We start from the raw sequence: 22,392 nt of genomic DNA on the forward strand, positions 1-22,392 counted from the left end.
TGACACTTGGTTTCTCATGTTTTAGGTAAAATCAAGATTTTGCAAAACAGTTACCTCTTTTTGACTACAGAGCCTTAATTTGGGTAGCGCAAAGTGTCTGTGAAGCTTACTTCATACTTCTAACACAACGTTTCGGCAGGACAGCTACACTGTATTCTGAATTGTGTTCTTTTAAAACAAATTATTTTTCTTTCATGAGAAAATAACTGTTAACTGTGAATATTTGCAGCCACTACAGGAGTACACATGTAGGCAGAGTAACAGAAGACTTGTTAATCTATTTTAACATAGATATAAAGGTTCCTCAGCACCTCTCCTCTCCTAGAAGAAAGAGACATGAGAAAAAGAGGCATAAGAAGAATATGCACTACACATCTTTCAAACTCTCACTCTCAGTTGTCATTGAAATTAGGTATTTGTATAAAGACCTACAGCATCATTCATAACACTATATAGAATTGCTGGTTTAGTCACATGTAATATAGGCAACAGTATGTACAAAACAGGAAGGAAAATACATGTTCAGCCATACTTGGCCTGATATCTCTTGATTCTCGTGAGAAAAGCCAGATTAGTAGGTTCTGTATCTTGAAAGTCAAATGCTTAGCTATCAAAAATGGTCTATGGAGATTCATGTTCTATATAGCTTCCCATATAAATCACCGCTAAGCTTTCCCCACCCACAATCATCATCAAAAAGAAGAGGACAGTTCAACCTCCGTTCTCATTCTGATCTAAGCATCTGTGCTGAAGCAATCACAGAGGAAGATCTTTAAAGGTAATGGTAGCCATAATTATCTTGTTTGGCCAGATCCTCCACTGACTAGGAACTCAGCTCCCACAAGATGCCAAACCACCACCAGATGGTTCTCTGAAACCCTTTTTGCCAAGCTCAGAGTACAATTTGGATGAAACTGCAAACCTTGTGTTAGAAAGCCTTTTTGTGCCACTACCGGTATTTTTGGGCCCCTCAAGCTTTTATCTCCTGCACATGCTCCCCATGCATGGGAGAAGCAGCTCTGCTTGCTCAGGCATAGCAGGTGTGTTAAGACATGCTGGAGCAACACAAAGAGAAAATGTACTTCCAGCCCGCACGTCTTGAAATGACATACCTGTCTCCCTATTTTGCCATGGTGTTTCCTTCCCACAGAGACTCTACATACCACATCTCATTGGTAGATGATGGATCAGGAGGGAAACGACAGGGCTGTACCACATATGCACAGGAAAGAGATTTAATTGTGAGAGAATAAAAGGCAGAAGTTGGTTGTGTAAGACCTACACCAAATGCATGAGTCTTGACTCTTCATGCTCTTCTCCATCAGCCTGACTTTGCATTCAGATGTCTTCCTTCCCTCATGAGCCACAGTGGTGCTCGGTGCTGTGGTTGAAAGGAAATTTCTCGGGGTTTCCCCTTCGTTGGAAGTCCCCTGGTTAAGGCTGTTGTTGCTGAGGAACTCTCTGCAGCCTTTACTCTAGTTAAGGGCTGAACCCTGTAGTCTTAATCTTTAATTAGCTTTCCCTTGACCACTCTGCAAGGCTTACTACTGGAAGGCTTCTCCCTAGGGTGATGAAGACACCTGCTTGAGTAAGTAAGACATTTTGATGAATCTCTTTAGAAGGGCTCAGGCTGAAAGAGCTGCCAGGACCTGCAGAGCACTCTGTCTCAGCTTCACAACAATGGGGTTTTCCGCAGAATACTGCAGAGGGACCAACATTCGAGGCTATATCAGCTGACACTTTTTGTCTCACTGACATTGCCTGGGTTCAGGCTATTCCCAGCCATGAATATTTTACAAAAGCAGACAAGAAAACAAGAAGTGCTCATTCAATAAGGTTTTTCACAAGCAGACTCCTTGCTTTCTGCAGCCCACTTAAACAGCAACACTCAAGGATCTTGTCCCTCTTTTAACAGGATTTCAGCTGTCTCACTGGGCGTAGACATGAAGTGTTTACCATCAAGAAGACAAAGAAGTTCGGTGACATTTTTTACTTCATTTCAGTTTGAGCTGGAAACTCCTCCTGTGCCTAGAGGAAGAATTGCTTTCTGAATGCAAAAGAAGATTCATTGCAACATCTATCACAAGGCAACTTCCTACCGAGCACCCACCTCAAAGCCTAACTCCTCAGGTCTCCCCATTGTAAATGATGGGAAACAGGTACCATCGGAAAAAGACACAATCCAAGACCCTAATGCAAGCACTCAGGACTGCTTTCTAAAAACATTTTTCTCTCTCTTCATTGACTATAGATAACAGCTTGGAAAATGTGGCTATAGTCTGGCATTTACAGAAAGCTGGCTGGCTCAATACACACTGGCAGTGTCATCAACCAATCGTGATTACAGTGTTTATAATTGTATTCTCCTTTTCCTCTTCTTGCTGGGCTTTTGATTGCTGCAAGCAACCTCACTCTCAGTTTCTGCATTGCAGCCTGAGTTTTCAAAACCAGAAGTTGCACTGATATAGGCAGTTCCCTGGAGCCTACAGCTTCACTTTGATAACTGCTTTTTCTAACTGAATGTTTTGCATCTCATGTGGGTGACTACCATATCAGCCTAATACTGTCAAATAGGATTTTCCTCTGCTAGAAAGGAGGTTTCTTCCACCTTATGGTCTTTAGTCATAGGAGGATTTCCTCCTCCTTCTCCCAGCCAGGAAGCAGTAATAATTCGCTGAGCTTTCCAGTGCTGGGCCATGAAATGGGCAACACCTTCATACCTGGGGAAAATGGGAAAAGGGAAAATCTCATCGGGTGTGCTTGAAGTCATTTGGCTGTCTGAGGAAACAGTCTGGCTCCCCTTCAGTCACCCAGGCCAGCTGCCCCTGGGACGTTGTGGCATGCAAACCATTAGTTGTTTGTGCATCAGACACCCAGCCTCTAAAATCTTCAAGGCTCTTCGGGCAAAATTTCTTCTCCGCTTTCTGGGATTGCTTTGGTGGTAATACAGAATCTATCGACCTTGCTTTTCTTGAAGTGACCTCAAAAAAATTCTCTTGTCTTCACTTATCATCAGACAGTTTTTCCTCTGTGTCAGAGAAGACGAGCTACTAACTCACTTTTCTAGGTCCAACACATATACTCAAAGGCTCTGTGCAGCAACAACCCTACCACAGAGAGCAAGCCCAGTATATTGAGCATTAGAGTGGTGCTATTTGTGCACATATGTTCAGCTGGAAGGATGCGTCTCCAAACCATATTTGGATAGCTCTATATGAAGATGTCTGCTGAAATATTTTTTTGTGTCTCTGGCCACAAATTCTTTGGACTCGGCTTGTTAGACTTTCCACAATTTGCTGCATTCTCTTTCCGGACTAAAAGGAACTTGTTCTTGTACAGACCCTCTTGACATGATCCCTTCTTTCAAAAGACTGATTACATCGTCACTTTCTGTTTCTTTCCTGGTAAGTACTGCTGCAGCACACACTGCTGCTCCCTTAATTCTTCCTCCCTTTTTGCAACACAACTGCAGTCAAGAAAAAAATCTCCTAAAGGAATCTTTCTTCTGTGTTTGCACTGTGATTTCAAGGAGAACCTTCACAGCTTAAGAGTGTTGGCAATGAAGTCTTGGCTGCACACACGCTAGAACTTTGTCAGGAATGTCCTCTGGGGGCCTATGATCTGTTTCAGTGGTAGCAGCACAACTATATACGTGCTGATTAACTCCTGATACTCAGAGACAACAGCAATAATCCGTTTTTTCCATCTGAACATTATTTTCCTGTCTTTACATCTGTGATCTCAATTCTTTCACTGTGGAACTTCTTCTTGCACTAGTGCTGTTCCAACTGCTGCTTGTAAAGCACTTTCTTGTGGTGGGATTTCCCTTGTTTTCATAAAGTATTTTGTTTCCTTCCCAAGGCAACTGCATCCTTCATGATCCAGATCGCTGCCTCATCCCAGCTGTTACCAAGGCCCTGTGACTTCTGCTGATCTTGGTACCCCATATCAATTGGTAAGTAGTTACCTAACACATGGCTTCCAGTTTCTTAGAGAAGGTTCATTTATGGCATTCACTTCCTTTATGTTGCCTGAAGTCCTTAATTTTCTATGCAGTGATTTACATTCTGCTGTCATCCAGGTTTAGTATATGCTTCCCAAATTTTGGCTGAGTGGTGGTATTCCCTCTTGTCTTAGTCGCATACCTCTAAGTTGTCATGTATGTTTTCACCTCCTGTCAGCATTCATGCTTCACGCGCTCTTTTCGCAGGAAATCTCATGTGCCGATAACAGGCCAGCAGGTGTTTCTTACCAAATGTTGTGGCTGGTCGTCTCTTTTTCCAATCTCACCTGCTTCAGCCAGGATGGGCACGTTATATTCAGAGTATGCTGCAAAGTTCTGGTAAATAATAACGGATAGCATAGGGAGCCTATAACCTCCCTGAAATATTGAGTTGGGTTTTTTTTGCGGTAATGGGTACCTACCCAAACTGTCATTTTCTTCCTCGTTATACCCATTTTGGAGGCTTGCCTACTTTAAATTATACTCTCGTGTCAGATGCTGAGGTTCCTTTACCTCTTTGCATCTCACTAGTGGAAGGGGCTGCTGAAATACCTGAGCTGTCAGTAGCAGGACCTTAGGGGGTGATTTATTTTTGCAGTTTCTATGATATAGTCCATGTTTGTGGGCAGAAGAATATTAACTGTTAGAAAAATCCCATTTTACTTGCCTCCTCTGTGAAATGGATTGCACAGACCTCAAGTTTTTATAAAGTGAAACCGTCTTCTGTCTCAGAACTGATTTGCCAGCATATCAACCACATAGAAAGAGAGATTCTGACCTTTCCCTTTGCATCTATAATCAGTCCATATTTCTCCAACGCTTGGGGTGGAGGACCTCCATATTTTGCCAGTCCATCTGATGCAGGCAACATTAGAGTCCAAATGTAAGCTGGGTTTTGCCCACTTTCCATCACGTGAATACAGATTACTTTTCACCCAGTTATCAGTTTTGAATGTCACAGGCTTTCCTTCGTCCCTGTGCATCCAATTAGACCTAGGAAGCTAGTTACGTTGTGATCTTTCTCTTTGTACCGTTCTGTAGCCAAGAAGAGTGCTGTGTCACTGCTGCTGCTTGAGTCTCTTTGGGGGTGCTCTCCAATTGCAGGAACCGTACGCCCTGTACTTTTCTGTTTGCTTATGCGTCATGCTTCTGCAAAATGGTTTACTTTGTGGTTGGAATCAAACAGCCTTATCAAAATGCAACTCTTCAATAAAGCTGAAATGAAACATTTGGACCTAATGAAAACAGAATGTTTTGCTATTTTGCACGGGGGAGTTTAGGAAGAAGGTGAGCAGCTACTCAGTTGTTGAGTCAGACGGGGGAGGGAGGGCGGGAAAAGATCTCCCTAAATGGCTAGAGAATTATTTTCTTTTAGCACAGTTTTGACGGTCAGAATTGGAGACAATGTCAGAATACAAAGCTGTAAATATGAGAAGTCGATATTTCAAGCTAGATCCAAAAGCAAATTCACAGCTCTCTGTAAATTAATACAAAGAACAGCTCAGTGACTTGGGAGCTTGAACACATGTAGAGCTAGGCATCTGCCCACATTTCAGACTGACAGGGTACAAAGCAACCCTAATCTGACAGGAGGATAGCTCTGTGTGTGTGTGTGAGGTGCTAAGTCTCAATAATACACCTTGCTAACAGGCAACATGTCCCACATCAGGGTGAACACCTATGGAACACAGTGTCACAGCTCCCAGACCAGAGTCGCCTGACATACATGTTTCCATGTCCAAAATTACTCTCACTTGCCACCAGAGCTAGATTTTTAAAGAGTGTCAAAGGATGCAGATAGAGAACTCAATGGGAGTGGGGCACTGAAAACAGCAGTAGGACTTTGCCTCTACAGATCCTGAATATGTTTGGAAACCTGGTTTTGTTTCAAGCATAATAATGATCGTGGTCAAAAGTAAGTTTGATTATTTGTTCCTACAAACTGTTTGTTTTTACCTGAGATGACATTCATGAAGGACAAATTTTATTCTTATTAATATTTTCTCCTAATTGTTTATGATGCAGTGGAGTATGACAGAATTTTTGAAAAATTATTAAAAAATGACCATAAGCCCTTTATCTTCACTTGTAGTTGTAAGAAGATTCTTTTAAGTAATATTTTTTATTCATATTAGTTCTTTCTTCATGAAATGTCTATTCACAAATTCTTTCTTAGTACTAGCACTGGATTTCATAATTGAAACAGTATTTCAGAAATAATATTAATAGAAAATAATATTTTCTCATCTTGTAATTATTTTTAAATACTGATGGATTTTATTCACTTTTTTGTGGCAAATGCAGAATTAAAATTTACTGATTGGTAGGGGAGAAAAGTAATGTTGTTTGTAATCCCCATACAGACATTATAATACCAAATTATGGTACCTGGGTGTAAGTGTATAAAGGAAAAGTAGGGATTGTCTCGTTTCATAGGGATGATTATGTTTTGAATTATCTTGCATACAGCTAATATGCCAGGGGCATCTTGGAAGCTAATCAACACCTGCAAAACTCACAGAAAATAATGGTTTCAAGTTTATAAAATATTCTTGTTGACTTAGGTCCAGTTTGCACTTAGATTTTACAAACTCATGAAGGTATACCTGAGGGGAAAGAGTTTGTACCTGTAAAGTGTACTTTAGCTTAGTCTCATTCCTAGAACAGAATGAAATCTACTTTATTGAAAGTATAACTGCATATACTGAGACTATAACTCCAACTATTGCAGTGAAATCTTTAAGCTTAGTAGGAAAAAAAATTAAAAAAGAATCAAAGTGACTTGCTGTGATGCAGCAGAGGAGATAAAGGAAGCTAGTCCAAGCCTTGAACTCCACCATGCTGTAACTTTGCAGAGATGGCAAGTGATGGGAGATACCCATTTGAATATTCAACACTCACACAAGTGTTAAAGTGGCACCAGTGGCTAAAATCTGATCAAAGGTTTTGGACAAGAACCCAATGAGCTTTCAGATGAATATTTTCAGGCCAGCCCCTGTTCATCCCCCATTCCCAGTCACAGTAACCCTGAAGAGGAGACAATCAATCTTGCTGGGAGATTTCCTCCAGCTGTAGTGGAGAGAACAATGTAAAGTGCTACAAAGATGTACTACGTACTAGGACTTCCTCAGTTGAACCCTGTGATTTTCAGCTCTGCTCTGGCACACTGACGGAAGCATTAGTAATCAGCCTAGAGATATTATGGCATCTGGATATATCACCCATTGGACAGACATGTCTCTTTTCAACGTTCTCTCAAATCTCACTGAAAGTGTACTAAAACTTGGGACAGTGGCATACCAAGTTCAGGTATATAGAACAGAAATGTTTAGATACATACAAAGAGGCACACCCACAAGGGTGTCCAAGGAGGTAAAGAAGACAGCACAGCAACCTGGAAAGCTAATCATTTATCAGGTTTCCATGGGTTCTGCTGAGTTTGACCTCTCAACTTCAGAAATTGGTTCAACTATGTAACTAGTAAGAGGGGAAATATCCCTGTCCCATCTATCACACGGCAAGGAGGCTCCTTACAACTCCCCTTCGGCAGCTAAATCAGGTGATCTGCAGCAGCTACCCTCCTTTAAAGATTTGACTGTTCAGAAGCATCAACGAGTTTCATGGTTGCAGTGGCTCATTGCAGGAAGTGAGTTAATGGGAAGAACAGCCAAAAAGGTCATTAAAAAGCACAAGTGAAAAAAAGCAGTTTTGGTATCTTAGATCACATATTTATACTCCGTTCTTCTAACAAAAGACATGATGAGCTTGCGCGCGCACACACGCTCATGCTTATTCTATGCTTTTTCGCCTCATCTGGCAGCCGCTTTCCGGTCCAGCAGACACTAACATCTAATGAGTCAAACTTCCCATTTTCAGACTAATCAGTCGGCTGCACTAATTGCAAATGCAAATATGCAAATTTATATTAATTAATTACTCTGCTAATTAGTTCTGCGGTCTTTTTAGGGTAATAAATCATTGTGCAGTGGAAGGGAAACACGTCCTGTCCCATTTCACTCCACATAAAAATTTAATGTACTCATTGAAGAAAATATACAAAAAAATACTCTATCCTGATAGCTCTGCTTCTACTGATGAGTCCCCTTCAGAAAGGTATGATTGTAAGAAGGCTTTCACATCACTAGCAAATGCCATCACTAAGGTGCCTGTTAGCAATTTAATTATCACATTATGAGCTCCAGGAAAAGCTGGTTTGCTGTGCTGCAGGCTGTGACTCTGAGCTCTATAGTTCACACATTCTGCAGCAAATGCTGTTTATACATACATGAAGGATAATCTGGAGGAAAGTATTCAGTTTAATCTGTTTGAATGGACTCCTACAGCTTGCGCTTAAATCCAGGAAGCTGGAGCTGCTAAAATCATGATGACTAGATATGCTTTAGTCCTGCAACCTCACTAGATCGTATTTGAATGGGTTGTCAGGAAAAATGAAGAGTAGTTGAAGAAGAAATTGCTTGCAAAGCCCTTCCCTGGCCTTGAATTTTACTTTGGCTCTGATCCATTTCAGAGGGGAATTTTTGCTTTCCAGCTGGCACCACCTCTCTCTTGCACCCCTCACCTCCCTAGCATTCCCTGGGCATAGGGGGGGTCACTCCACTGCCCTCCTGCTGGTGGTCTGTCTAGCCTCAGGGGACCTGTGGTCTTCCTTCCCCACGGTGATGCCTGGAATGTGCAGTGAGTTCCCCACACTGAGTTCACGCCCCAACGACAGCATGCAGGGTGGCACGCTGATGGAAGCTTAGGTACCAGAACCTGTGGGGCAAGGAGGTCAGTGTGTCGAGTGAAAGGGTTTATTCTATATCTTCCTCCTTTTGCAACAGGAGAGAAACATCCCCACAGTACAACAAACCTAGCGGCACCTGGCTGTGAAAGGAGACTCACTGAATCTCCTCATCAAATAGAGCTACATCGACTCACAGCAATGCCATTAAGCAAAGTCCATCCTCCTATATTACACAAGTTAAGGCTAACTACAAATGCAGTATCTCCCACAGCCCTTGGGTATCTTCATCCCCCACTTGCTTACTTTTCACTGTTACATATCATCACTTCAATAAATGTGAAACATTCAAAGATCATTTTCTTCGGAGTTTGAATGTGATTAAGTAGACTAATCTGCCTCACAGAGGTAGGCTGAAAATCAGAGAAAGATGTTATAAAAGTCAACAGAGCTCTTCTTGTATCTCCGAGATTCAGGCATCTCATACATAAAAAGTCTTCTGACATTAAAAAAGAAAAGAAAAAGAAAAAGGATTAGCAAATGTTTTGCTTTATGCATTAAATTATTTGGTTTAAATTCAAACAATAAATGAGATTTACAGGTAATTAAACTCCAAGAGCTTTTATCATGCTAGGTTTTGCATCTCAGAACTTGAGAAGTGTATTTTTGTCATAGTTTGGAACCCTAGGATAGCTTTTTTCTTATTTATCTTTCCTATCCAAATGGTGGAATAAAATACTGTTGAACTCATAATCTGAAGTCCTGTGACTTAGGTTCTGGGAAACAGAGGAAACTAAAAGAAACTAAACCAACTTAAATTGACTGGGTAGTTTAGGGAACAGGCAAAGATAAATTTTATTTTTAAAAAGTTGCCACCTTTGCCTGTAATACTGATATACACTAATGGCTCTGTCATTTAACATCATGCAAACTAAAATGTTTGTTTAAAAGCAAATCACCTTTACGTTCTTTCTAAGTCTGCAGGATCCTGGGATCCAAATTGATTGTTACAGAGTGCAGTCTTCCCCACCTACCTTGAGTTCTACCTGACATTTTAAAAAAAGCAGCTTCTTTTTTCTATTTTTAAACACTACAAGTTCTCAGAGATTAATATGTAAAGATTTTGACAAAACTCCACAGGTAACTCTTTAATAATGAATAGTTACGAGATGTTAATGAGACTTTGTTCTGGTCATCTGTAGCGTTCCTTAAAGAGGTGCATTTAAATGGTAATTGCACTGGGACATGAGATATAACTTAAGACATTTGACAAAGTCTCTAGGCCCTTTGATGAGTTAGTTTCAATTAGAAAGCTTCAACAGCACATGCACTTCTTGCAAATTGTGGTAGGGGTCCTCACTGCAGGTACTGTCAAGAAAATTAGCTTTTGTCAATATTTATTTCTGATTAATATTGTCTTGGTTCCGAATACTTCCATATAGTCACAAAAAAAAGTGATGCTAGTAAAAATTCCATCATAATAGTCTAATGTTTATTCCCTTTCAGTTACTTCTGGGTGATATTTATTCTCCTGTCAGGGCTGTGAAACTAAGGCTTTTCTTAACATATAGGACAGCAAGACCCATTTGGCATCCAAGATGAAACCCAGATGAGTGTTAAGATTGACAGTGTTTTCACCCTTATAATTAGCTATTCACACAAATGGGGTTTTAGTTTGCACTTATGCTTGGAACATGGCACTTCTTCATACAGAGAGCAGCATTCACATGTTAACATTTTCACTTTTGTTTTTTGTTGGCAAGTAAACCAGCATACTTGCTATTGACTTCTGTTAGCGTTTTGCTATGTATTATTCACCATTATTAGTGCCCTATTTAAAAAGAATTTAATGTGAGAAAAGCAGTAACAAGAACTAGAGTGATGTCCCCTTCCTTTGCCCTGCTTGCGTGATGATAGCACCCGCCTGGAGTCAGTCTGCTGATTCCAGGTGAGTGCTTCCCACATGTAAAGTGCTGGGGCAATACTTTCCAGCATCTTTTTTTTTAAGCATTAAGGACCCCCTCTCCCATGCTGAGGGAAGCTAATTTGCAGCCTTGTCCTCAGTTGCACACTGACTCAGTGATGTCTGGAGGAAGGGCGCAGAAGTAGGAAACCTTATGGCAGTACAGCAACCGTTGCCAGAAATTCATCAAGTATTGTGATAGATTGTGAACAAGGTCCTGTTTGTTCTAAATCAAGGAACAAAAGGCTCAGTGATGGAAAAGAAGGCAAAAAGGTGACTAAAACGTTGTCGTTTTGCTAGATCTGAGATGCAACTGAACTGCTTATATACATTAAGAGTTTTAAACAAAAAAAAAGAAAAAAAAAAAGCATCCTAAATGGACTAAGCTCAATATGTACTTAGGTTAGAGAGCTCACTGCCACAAGAAGTGGATTTTGGAAATGTATGTTTGCAAAAAGGAATTGATATGCATATCAGAGTTACCGTAATTAATTACAATAACGTTTTTGGGTCATGCTTCAGGGCTCACAGAATTCAGTAACTGTTAGAGAACGGGCTCAGACTTAAGCAGCGTAATCTCTTTTAACCTTCATGTACACATTTAGGGGTCTTTCTTTGGCAATTGGTATTGCCAGAAAACAAATACGAGATGAGACTATTCTTAGTTATAAACAAACGGGAAAAATTCCTATGTACTCAGCTATGGACTACATCGCTGTGTGATCATTCTTCTTACAGGAACGGATGGGTTTTGGCAGTTGATTTAGTCTCCTCCCTAATTCTTTATAAGGCTAGAATAAAAAGGAAAGGAAAACAAAAATAAGGAAAACCTGACATTTAAGCAAAAAATGTGGCATAATACACAAGACCTTTTGTACCAAACTGAAATTAATTAATATTGTTCATCTCCTCAGAAACAATTGCATCTACAATGGATAAGAGAACAACTAACTGACTAGATTAAAATGAAGATTACATATAAAATCACTGGGGGGAAAAAAGGCGAACAAACTAATGGTGGAGAAAAGGCACAGAGAACCCCTAAAGGCAAACAGTAGAATGAATAAGTATGGTTACTGCAAACCACCTAAGCAAAAAATAAAAATAATGATCGGGGAAACAGCAGTAAAATGGGAAAATTATTTGTCTATACCAAACCTCCACAATGGCAGCTCTTTGCCTTCAGGCACTCCAAGCACAAGGATGCCTTCTCAACCAAGTGGTAAGATATCCAGAGAAGCAAACAGAGACTGCTCCACATCTCTCTCAGAAGGGCAGAGCAACGTTTCCCTCTGCTCCCACATAACGAGCACCACCATGAGAGATCAGAGAGGGCAGCTGTGTAAGGAACCAGATTTGGGGGATGTAGCAATATATAGCAATAGCAGGAGCTCTGGGCTTGGACAATACAGTTGCAGCTGCCCACAAAGGCAGTAGCACCAAGCATCTCTGATGCAAACAAAGGTGTGAAGCAAGACAGTGCTTCAGTCCAGGGAACTTCCATTGGTGTAGATCACAAAAGTGGAACTGAAATGGTACTTCTCTACCTGGGATAAAAAGATCTGACTGACTTTTTCATTGTGTTTAGAAGTCCTTTGCTCACCTTTATTGGAGGATACTTCACTGTACTATGCTGAGGCAGAAGCGCTAAGCCTCCTATATGACAGTTTGAAGTGGAGTTGTGGCTGAAAGGCACCTGGAGATAAAAGCCAAACATTAAAGCCAAACCAAAACCAGAGTATTCTTCCAGTGAGTTATCCCAAAATTTCCATGTTTGGTTTGAATCCTAACCATGATGACATGTTGCAATATTTGTTTGCTATACTCCATAACATTATTTTCAACTGAAGCACTATATTTAAACTTCAGATGCTGAAAGTTTTCCTCTTTGACGTGCAAAGTAGGAAACAACAGTGCATTGTCAGACGCTTAAAACAGAGAATTGCCTGTTTCTGTGATGACACTTGATGTCATAGGAGTTTTCCTCAGGAACAACCCCCCCCCCCCCCCCGCAAGCCCAGCTTCCTGCCCCAGCTGCATATCATGATAAAAAGGGATGGTCATTCAGAGGCAGGACTGCACTGCACCCTGGAAAACACATTAGGGCTGCAGAACAAAAGCCATGAAGAAGAACTGGGACCCACACCACAGTTCCCATGACTAAATGTGTCTTCTAGGACAAGATAAATTGAAATTTAACTGACTGGAGAAATATACATTTTGGGGCAGCCAAATGAACAGATTATTCTTGTTGGGATTTATTGACCACACAAAGGACTGGTTTTGGCTCTCTGAGCCAATAGACTTCATTAATGACAAAACGCCAAAAAAAATTCTAACTTGCGAGAACAGCTTTATCATGAGGAAATTGTTCTGGCAAAGGATTTCCAACCAGCTCTAGTCTTGACCCTGCTAAAATTTACAGTAGAACTCAATTTACATAACATCAGCCACACAAAAAATTGTCTGTCCTAAGCAGGGTGTCTAGCACGTGCATAGAGTTAGCGGAAAGTAGTAGAAGGTGATTCATTGCACATAATTTAGACACCTCAGGAGAAGATAGTGCCTCCTCTTCCCATTCTCTAAAAACAAACTTGGACAGTTGGCCTTCATTTGGGCAGATAGCGAGCAGGAAGCTGAGGATATGTGAGTCCTTGCATAGCTTCATGTGTATGTGCAGGTTTGTTATTGATCACCCATCTAACACAGTGCTGGTGCTGACTAAAGTCCACCTGGAGCTGTGCTCAGTGAAAATCCCCCACCCTTGCTGTCATTCTTAGCATCACCATGGTTGCACACGTCTATCTGGACAAAACAGAAATAACAATGTTTTGTACTCTGTAAGATTAGATGCAAAGACTTAAAGCTATGGCATAAAATACATGGCTGAAAGCAAAAGTTGTTGCAACCTAAGATGGCAGGAATATCTTTTTTTTTCTCTAATCAGAAAAACTCTCACTGAAAATGGGGCTGACAGATTTGGAGTAAACTTTTGATGAGATTTTAAATGTCCTAGTGGTCTCTAGCTGGCTTGACCATATTGGCTACAGTGTTTAGGCAGCTCAAAACCTTGAAATGAGTGCACTAGTACCTAAATAAAGAGAGACCCACCATCAATAATAATATTAATAATAATATAATAGTAGTAATAGTAGTAAAAATACATCTAGAGTTTGGGGAGGATTCTTCCATGTTTAAAAAGGCAAAATGGCTTACTTTCAGACAAAAGTTTTTTGTTGTTGTTAACTAATTACTAGTTTTAACTTCTTTTGGTCTCTCATTTGAATTACCCTCTGATGTAAGGAGCAGGGGAAAAAATGGTTTCATATGTAGTTGTTTAAATCTACCACCTAGCTTACCTAGTGAAAAACAGTATTAAAATGCTGGCTTTCAGTCAAATTATTTTTCATCAGTTGGTTGCTTTTACTGCATCTTAATTGTTCTTTTTTTTTTCCAGCATTTTACTTATCCAGAATCAAATCTTAACTTTAAGCATTAACCCGATAGGAACTATGAAAGTTAAGTTTGTAGCTGATCTTTAAGTCTCCTTACTTACTTATAAAAAGCATGTAAATTCACACCTTTTCTTCTGCAAAAGCAGAGGAACACACATGTGACATATTCAACTACAGCTTTACATAAACAGAGGTTAAATAAAGCATTAAGTGCACAAGATGCCATTTCACTGAGGCAAACATTTCTTGACCATATACTTGCAAGATGAAATTTAAAAATCAGACTTCCTTGAAAATGAATTATTAAGTTTCTCAGAAATAGAAGAGATAGCACAGTAGGGTTTGGATGGATTTTATCATAGTGCAAATTAGCTGTGCTGTAATTAGGTAAATACTTGAGCTAGATCAGGATGGAGAGGAACAGAAAAATGTTTATGCTGTGCTGCTTTACCAAGAGGACATCCAAATGCTCCATAGACAACATGATCGACCTTTACTGCTCTACTCTCATTCTAACCTCTTCTAGCTCACAACATCATTGCCCCAGATAAGTAATAATCAACACCATCACTCTTGCCTCAAACTGTCAAAGGCAAGAGATTTCAGAAGGCAATCAGCTCAGACAGAGAAAATGTTATGTAGATAATGTATTTGTACCTAGGAAACTTTACATTTGAACTTGGGACTTGGACACATTAGGATTTCATGTGCTTCTCTAGACACCTGAGCACCCTTTTTAGATATAAATTGGGCTCTGTGCACAAGGTAGCAGTGTGCATGGAATTTACAGCATCCACCTCTGGGAACTTGTCCTCTATGGTTTCAGTCAGGAACAGATGTTTTAAGTAGGTAGTTTAAATAGAAGTTTCTTTATTTTCCTTTGAGGTTGAATAACAAAATTGTTTTGCTCTGCAATCATCTCACCACTTAAAATTTAGAATTAGGTCGATAGGAAGGGCAAACATACATTTGTTCCTGATCTGACAGTGTATTTCCCACTGTAGGTTTGACTCGCCATGGGAACTTAAGCAATAGCTCTTCTGTCTAGGAAACAATGATATGAAATCACTGAATCAGCAGGCACTAAAGCTTAGTTTCAATATGTACAGTGCTGCGAGATCTTTATTTGCTATGTCCTGTAAGAAGTGCAAAGCAACTTTCATAGTACCAAAAGTAAAAGCAAGTCAAGTGGATTTCTCTTGCTCATTTCCAATAAGAAGTCCTTGGTGCTTTGAGTATATTTTCCAGCCACTGATGGGATTTTACCTTCTTAATAGTAGCACATAAAAAAATGTTCCCAGTTTTTATTCCACAGTGCTACTTTTTTTTTGCATAAACAGTTAATAACTTTGCATCAACGTCTCTGTGGATTAAACAGTCCCTAAGTACACATTGACAACATGGATTGTCATGATTATAGACCCTTAACATTTAAAATGGGAGGGGAGGGAGATTGTGCGTGTGTGTGTGTGTGTGTATTCATCTCCTTGCTCCCTCTCTTTCACAAACTATAAGGTTTAATAGCGATTAACACTAGACCACAGCACTTCTAAATTAACGATAGCCCTGCCAATTCTAATTGGTATTCTAATTAGTCTGACAATTCTACTAATTAAGAACATTAAACTTTTTAACAAAGGCTATCTTTTTTGTGTTGTGTTTGGCAAAATGGAATTGAGGGTATAGGGAAGCCTGAACTGGTACTCCAGAGAATTGCTGATGATTAAAGGAAAAAAAAAAAAAAAGAAACAACTTTTGGGAGTATGTAGAAGCACTTATACATGTTAGTTAACAAGAACAGGCTATCTGAATTAGAGGATATAGTAAATGACAGAGAAATAGATTAATAAAGTGAAAGCTGCATATCCAGAATTCATGGCTGAAAGGGGTTTGCCTATTGGAAACACTGATTCAGCCCAGGTGCTATGTGGATCTCAGTAGCGTAGACAAACTGAGACATTCCTTTGTTTGGAGAAAGCTCACATTTCTAAATTTGCTTTCTTTCAGACATGAAACACCATCAAAGGAAAAAACGTGTTCCTCTGTGAAATTATCAGTAAATATTTGTTTTACAATCAAAATGTCTCATTATGGAAAAAAAAAATGGCTCTGGTTTTGATTTTACATATTATATGTGATTTTGAAACTAAATATGTTTTCTAATCCCTTTGAAACAAATAGAAGACCTTACATTTCTTAAATGTCTTCTCAGAATGAGATTTCATTATAATGCACTTAACACACAAAGTTTTACGCCAAAAAGAGTACACAATCTTCTGAAATAAAATATGTTCCATTTTCTGTCACTTCACGTTACAAGGTCAGACTACAAATATCATGTTCATAACCAAAATTTCTGTTTCCACAGGAGTCAGAGCATTTGCAGTCTTTGCAAAAATCCTCATTGATGTTAATTGGTGCTGCAAGAAGCAAATGAGTAACAGCTGAATGGAAAGCAATGAAAAGCGATATTTACTCCAAACTCCACTAAACTGAACTTCACAAATGTTACTCTTCCAACACCCAGCCTTCAAGGCATAGCACAGGATCTCTGAATCTCTCAGGTTTTGGCCCCACGCTGTAATTCCAACTGTATTTTCTCCACCATTTCACCAAATCGCTATTGCAGTGCCTGTGTTCACAGTGTTCAAGGGCTTTAAGGTACAGGGAAGGCACAGGGAGAGATGGCTATTCCAGTCACCATCTGCTGGTGACAGCAAGTGTTCTCCACGTGGCTTTCTTCAAAATTCAAAGCAAAGTACCTTTTTTGAGATAAATTTTACCTAGGCAGCTTTACATAGTGAGATGTCTTACAGGTCCAAATGCAGAATGCTGAAGCCGGCATGCCTCTCTATAGACAGAAAAGGCACTTCAGATTTCAACCCAAGCCAGGCATAAAACTTCTAAACACAACAATGAGGCCCTGAACATATTATAACACATTCTTCAGAATAAGTATCTTTGAATACTTTGTAAAGTGCATGTTTTTTCTCTCCTGATTTTACTGCAGTAATAATGAATCAAACTGCAATAAGAACTTCTAAAAAAATAGCAGTTGAATTAAAGATGACCACAAAGAAACCAAAATGAGGCCAGATGCATACTGGCTGACACTATAAACATTGCCATGGCTAGAAAAAAAAACCAGAAAAATCATTCCTAACTTGCAAAAATACATGCATATTCAGTACTGTTTCTGCTGACCACTGACGGTTTCAGTATTTTGCAAACTATGTCTTCTATTACCTTTTCTCACTACTTCAAGAGCTTAAAAGGTCAGGGCCCCAGTAAGACCACACAAGCCAGGTAGAAAGTCGGCAGCTAGCACAACAGAGGGGAAATGCAAACAGGATTCAGGCTCCCTTCTTATAAAGAGGTGTTTGAAAAAAAAAAAAAGAAAATAAAATGGGGAGAGGGGAGTTTTTTGTCAAACTTCCAGGTGCATTCTGGCCATGGTTGCTTTAAAATATTGGGGTTCAAATCAGTCCTCAGCCAGCCCAAGGAGTGAAAGAAAAACTCCAGACTGCCTAAAGATGCAATTTTATTTTCTTTATATACCCTGTAAGTTGAAACTACTTTGCAGAGCGGTAAGCCTCCTTAAACAGCACTGTGTGCTCGAGGCTGCGGCATGAAGCACTAATTGTCGTGATGACTGGTGGCCGAGGAAGCTGGCAAGCTGTTGGGCTTACACAAGTCCTTAGAGATTACACAGACAGAAAAGATGGAAAGACATGGAAATTACTGAAACTACTAATTTCTTCAGCGTGTATTTAAATACACGATAACTTCACCTTTCTTATGGCAGATCATAGCTTAATGTTGATTTTGGCGGATTTTGCTCACTATTGTTAGACAATGCTGCTTCCTAGAGGAAATCCACAGATCTTACAAAAAAAAAATAATCTGATCAGGTATAAGAAAATCCTCCCTTAGATTCTCCTTCTTTCAGTTGTATATTTCAACAGAGAAGAGCCATCACTTTTTTCCTAATCTTCTCCTCTTTACTCCATCCTAGGAAAATTATTAGGCTTGCAATTGGGATCTAAGAAATTTACAGCTTATGACATCAATGTGTGTCTACTTTCCAAGGACATTTGGTAAAAAACACATTGAAACGGGTTTTTTTAAAGATAAGACGCATCAGTTACTTTACAAGTAGATCTGCAACTAGAAATAATGGCATTGTTCATTCATCACTGAAGAAATGTTCTTTAAACATCAATTTTCCAAAATGTTTTTTGGAAAAAATTATTAAAGCAGAATCTGAATTCAGCACTATTTTACAGCTTAGCTGAAACTGGCTGTGCCTTTTGCTTTCTCAGGAGCTTGGGGACTGAATCCAGAAAACATTTTTTTTAAAATCCTGTTCTACTTGTGGTCAAATTCTACCACTGAATCTCCAGTGCTGTCAAAAGAAAATTAATCCTGTCAGTTTCCACTTCAAATGACTCAGTTTCCACTCTCAATTGTGACAAATTTTCTTTGTCTTGAGGTAAATTGTGATGGTCAAGATCCTCCAAAGTACACTGCTGTCCGTCTTCCACTGCCTTCAGATAAGTGAAGATACATATAGGTTTGCGTTAACAGGAAAAAGCAGGAACACAAGAGGAAACAGAGACTGTACAGTTCACCTAATTTGCTTCCGAAAAATAATTTCAGAGTGTGTATCCAATAGACATCTTGTTTACTCCTAAAGTTTGCATCGAGCATTATAAATCAGTGGAACAAGTTCAGGACCTGTGCTGTGAGATCCTTGTGCTCCCTTATCCTTCTGGAAAGCAGCATTTTCCTGTTTCATAGGAGTGTCATAAATATTTAATTCTGACACTGGCTTAAGGGAATTTTTTTAACCCGAAGTTCCCTCTCTTTTGACAAGGAAAGATTTCCAGTAAGGTTTTTAAGTACATGCGTTATCACATGTTGCAGATGCTAGCTGGCAATCACAGATGCTAGGAGAAGTTAAAAGCATAACGCAGATTTGGGAAATGTGAGGGAGGCCATAGTTCATTAACAGCTTGGGATGCCTTATTGCACAGCTTTTCTGCTTTTTGAATGGAAAATTTACTTATCTTCATTGGACACGTATCTCAGGAAGAGCCCTGATTCAGATAATAGAAAGTAAACCAAAATGAGGATATATTCCCATTACAGTAAGCCTGAGTCATCTTGCCCCACATTGAATATTATTTCATAAGAACAAGCACCTCAGCTGAGCCCTGCTGTTAAGAAACTACCTGTATATTTGTACATAAGAGAAAGAATTGAGATTTCATAGGCAATTGTAGCTCTGGCATTTCCTATTGTTAGCTACTCAACTTCTCAACTTTAATAATGTGCTTTCAAAATAGGTTTAAATGAATAGTTATTTCTAAGGTTGTTGGGTTATTTTCCCCAAGATGTTCAGATATTATTTGAGCATGCCGCTAAAATTTGCCTGAGGAGTGCACACAAGAGAAAGGAAATGATGATTCTAAAGATCTTACAGCTCACCTGAACCTGGATAAAATTTCATGGGGGTAAAGATAAGTCATTTCTCTAGCCTGAGGGCTTTCTCCCTGCTGAGTTTCAAAGGTCTGATGCAAATAATGGAAATGTCAGAGTTTCTCATAAACTTTGCAAGGATCTTTTTAAAAGTTCCCCCTACACAACATCCTTTAATTTCCTGGGAGGGAACTGCCCACCAGAAGCTGATGTTACTCCTAGTTTTTATTTTGCATTTCCATCAAGTCAGTATTAATTCAACTTCTCTATTTCCTTGCATCTCACATTTAATTTGGAGCATGCTGTGTAGTCCTAAGCAAACTGCTCATCTCAGCATGTGCTTTCTGTATGGCCATTCTGCTCTTCTAACTGAGTCGGTGCCGTCACCACACGCTCAGAATCCCCACCACTTCCCAGAGGGGCTTTGCACCAACACCACTACCACATGTAGGGCTAAGCAAGTCATCGCTCCCTGCACAACAGATGATGCTTTCACAGCAAGAAGGGAGAAAAAGTGTCAGGGACATCCACACAGATGATCCAGGGAAAATATCCCATCAGGTGACTCTTGCTGGTGGTGACTTGCAGTGGGGAAATGAAAGCAGCCCGTCAGCCTCAGAGATTTTGTAAAGTAAGAGATGCCCAGGATTATGGAAGAAAAAACATGTATCATAGCCATAAGGTCTATTTGGGGAAGGAAGAACAATGCAGGTCTCTTCTGGGGTCGTGCACACCTGTACCACCTCTTCTAGAAAGGACTGGCTGCAAGGTTTATCTTAAAAAACACACTTTCATGGGGACAGAGGTTCCCAAAACAGTAATATGGAAGAAACATGCCTGTTAATCACTGTAGGCACCAACAAAAAAAAAAAAGGAGGAAAAAACCCAGCATTGCTAACTAGCTGTTTGACAGGGATTGCTATTAAAGAGTAGAGACTCATCAGCAGCATCAAGATGTGTGCTACAGCCAAATGATTCTGCTGCAGCTGCTAAAGGCTGTCGAACTTATTGATCTCAAAGCATCCTCAAAGTAGAGTAGCATGACAGAAAGCGTGACAACCCCAGTCACCAAGTATAAATTAAAACAAAAAACACAGTTTCTTATATGTACCATAGGGTTGCTTCACACTACAAAGCAACAGAAATGATCTTAACCTCCTGCAGTTTCAAGAATTGACAAAGCAATGCGACTGGTCTGACTAGAGCACTTTTCCCCAGAGAGAGAAGTACCTTAGATTTCATATTTCTGAAAGTGACATATCACCTCTCAGTCTGGTAATAAAACTTTCAGGCTATATCATGCCATTATTTTCTAGGATTAATTTTTTTTTATATACATTTTCTATCTTAAAATTATTTGGTCCCAGTCTCTCTCAACTCATTTACATTACTGTAAGCCAAGAGCAGCTCAAAATTAATAGGATTACAGCAACTGTACATTATATCTAAGTCAGATCGACTCTAGTCATGTTTCAGAAATCTTAGAGCAATTTCTGGTCACAAACTCATTTTTGGTTAAGCATAAGCGATTAGAATTACAGTCCATTTTCAGACTCTAAATTCATTTTTAACTCAAGCGACTCCTATTAAAACAGAGTAACTAACCCCTCTGTAGCTCTTTCATATTTGTCCCTAACAGCCTATTCAAAACATAAAACTAAAGATGTCTGATTAGAGCAAGAAGTACATCCTCATTACAGGAGGCTTAGATAGTACAAAGCACATTTAAAATCTTTTGCAGTGTTAGTAGATGAGTTAAAATCATGTTTTCAAATTGAACCAAAACCTCTTGAACTGAGGTAGGTTAGTTCTCTGAAGTTGGGTGTGGGAGGTTGGGTGTCCTTATTAGCATCTTCCTTAATCTCTTTGGAGAGAAGGACATATATCCCTGTACATCATCTTTGCACTGGTGTGAGATGGCTTAGCCAACTTGACAGGAACAGTAGGTTCCCCTCACAAAGTGGTCCATAATCTATGACATTGTACTGGGGTTGCAGAGGCAGAAAACTTACAGGTCACCCCTGGACAAGGATGTGGATAGCTTTAGTCCTATAGAGTGCTAGTTGCACATGGGATGTGCAGCTCGCACACAACACACACATGGCACATCGATCTGGTACCTCCCCCATCAGCTCCTTCTGTGAGGACGTAGCCCTGCCTTTACCAGAGGGTTCCAGTTCTGACCAGTGTAAGACTCACTGGAGTTGGCAAGCCAGAGACCGTGCTCCAGATACCATCCTGTTTTGCCCTATTTTTGTAATAAAACCAAACTAAAGCATAACAAAAAAAAAACCCACCACAAAACAAACAACAACAACAAAACAAACCAAAGGGATTCCCACATCTTCCTGAGCTGTGGACTCAGCAAGAGGCTGGAGATGGGAGCTACTGTATTTGGCCCTCATGGTCTGACTTTGCAGTTTAGGATGCACAGTAGAGATACGTTTTCTCCGAGTCTCACTCTCAAGCAGCAGAGGTACCCTCCGAGGGAAGCTGACAGTCCAGCCCTGCTGCATGTATGCAGTTGGGGCTCTGGCACAGACACCAGCTGCCAATCTGTCCAGAAGCGAGCAGATTTGTCTGAAATAGCAAGCTATTTCTTGTCCTCCTCAGGTGTTTGGGCTGTGTGTATGGGTGCTGTGACAGGAAGGCAAACTCTCACCAGGTTGTGAATGAGGGAGTTGGGCATCACAGAATTGTCACTGAGAACTTATGCACACAAGGAGCAGAGTTGCTATGACTTTTAGTG

General features: G+C 39.9%; 1 protein-coding gene and 1 long non-coding RNA gene across 3 annotated transcripts in view; one reads left to right on the top strand and one right to left on the bottom strand.

Annotated features, from left to right (window-relative positions):
* Positions 1-22,392, bottom strand: part of ITPRID1 (ITPR interacting domain containing 1) — a 155,252-nt gene that overhangs the window by 97,506 nt on the left and 35,354 nt on the right. The window lies entirely within an intron of this gene.
* LOC128851178 (uncharacterized) lies at positions 1,446-3,959 on the top strand. Its single transcript, XR_008448450.1, has 3 exons — positions 1,446-1,588; positions 1,916-3,404; positions 3,862-3,959. It is a non-coding gene; the product is annotated as an uncharacterized LOC128851178 (long non-coding RNA).

This window comes from Cuculus canorus, chromosome 2 (genome assembly GCF_017976375.1).
Source record: "Cuculus canorus isolate bCucCan1 chromosome 2, bCucCan1.pri, whole genome shotgun sequence".
NCBI lineage: Eukaryota > Metazoa > Chordata > Aves > Cuculiformes > Cuculidae > Cuculus > Cuculus canorus.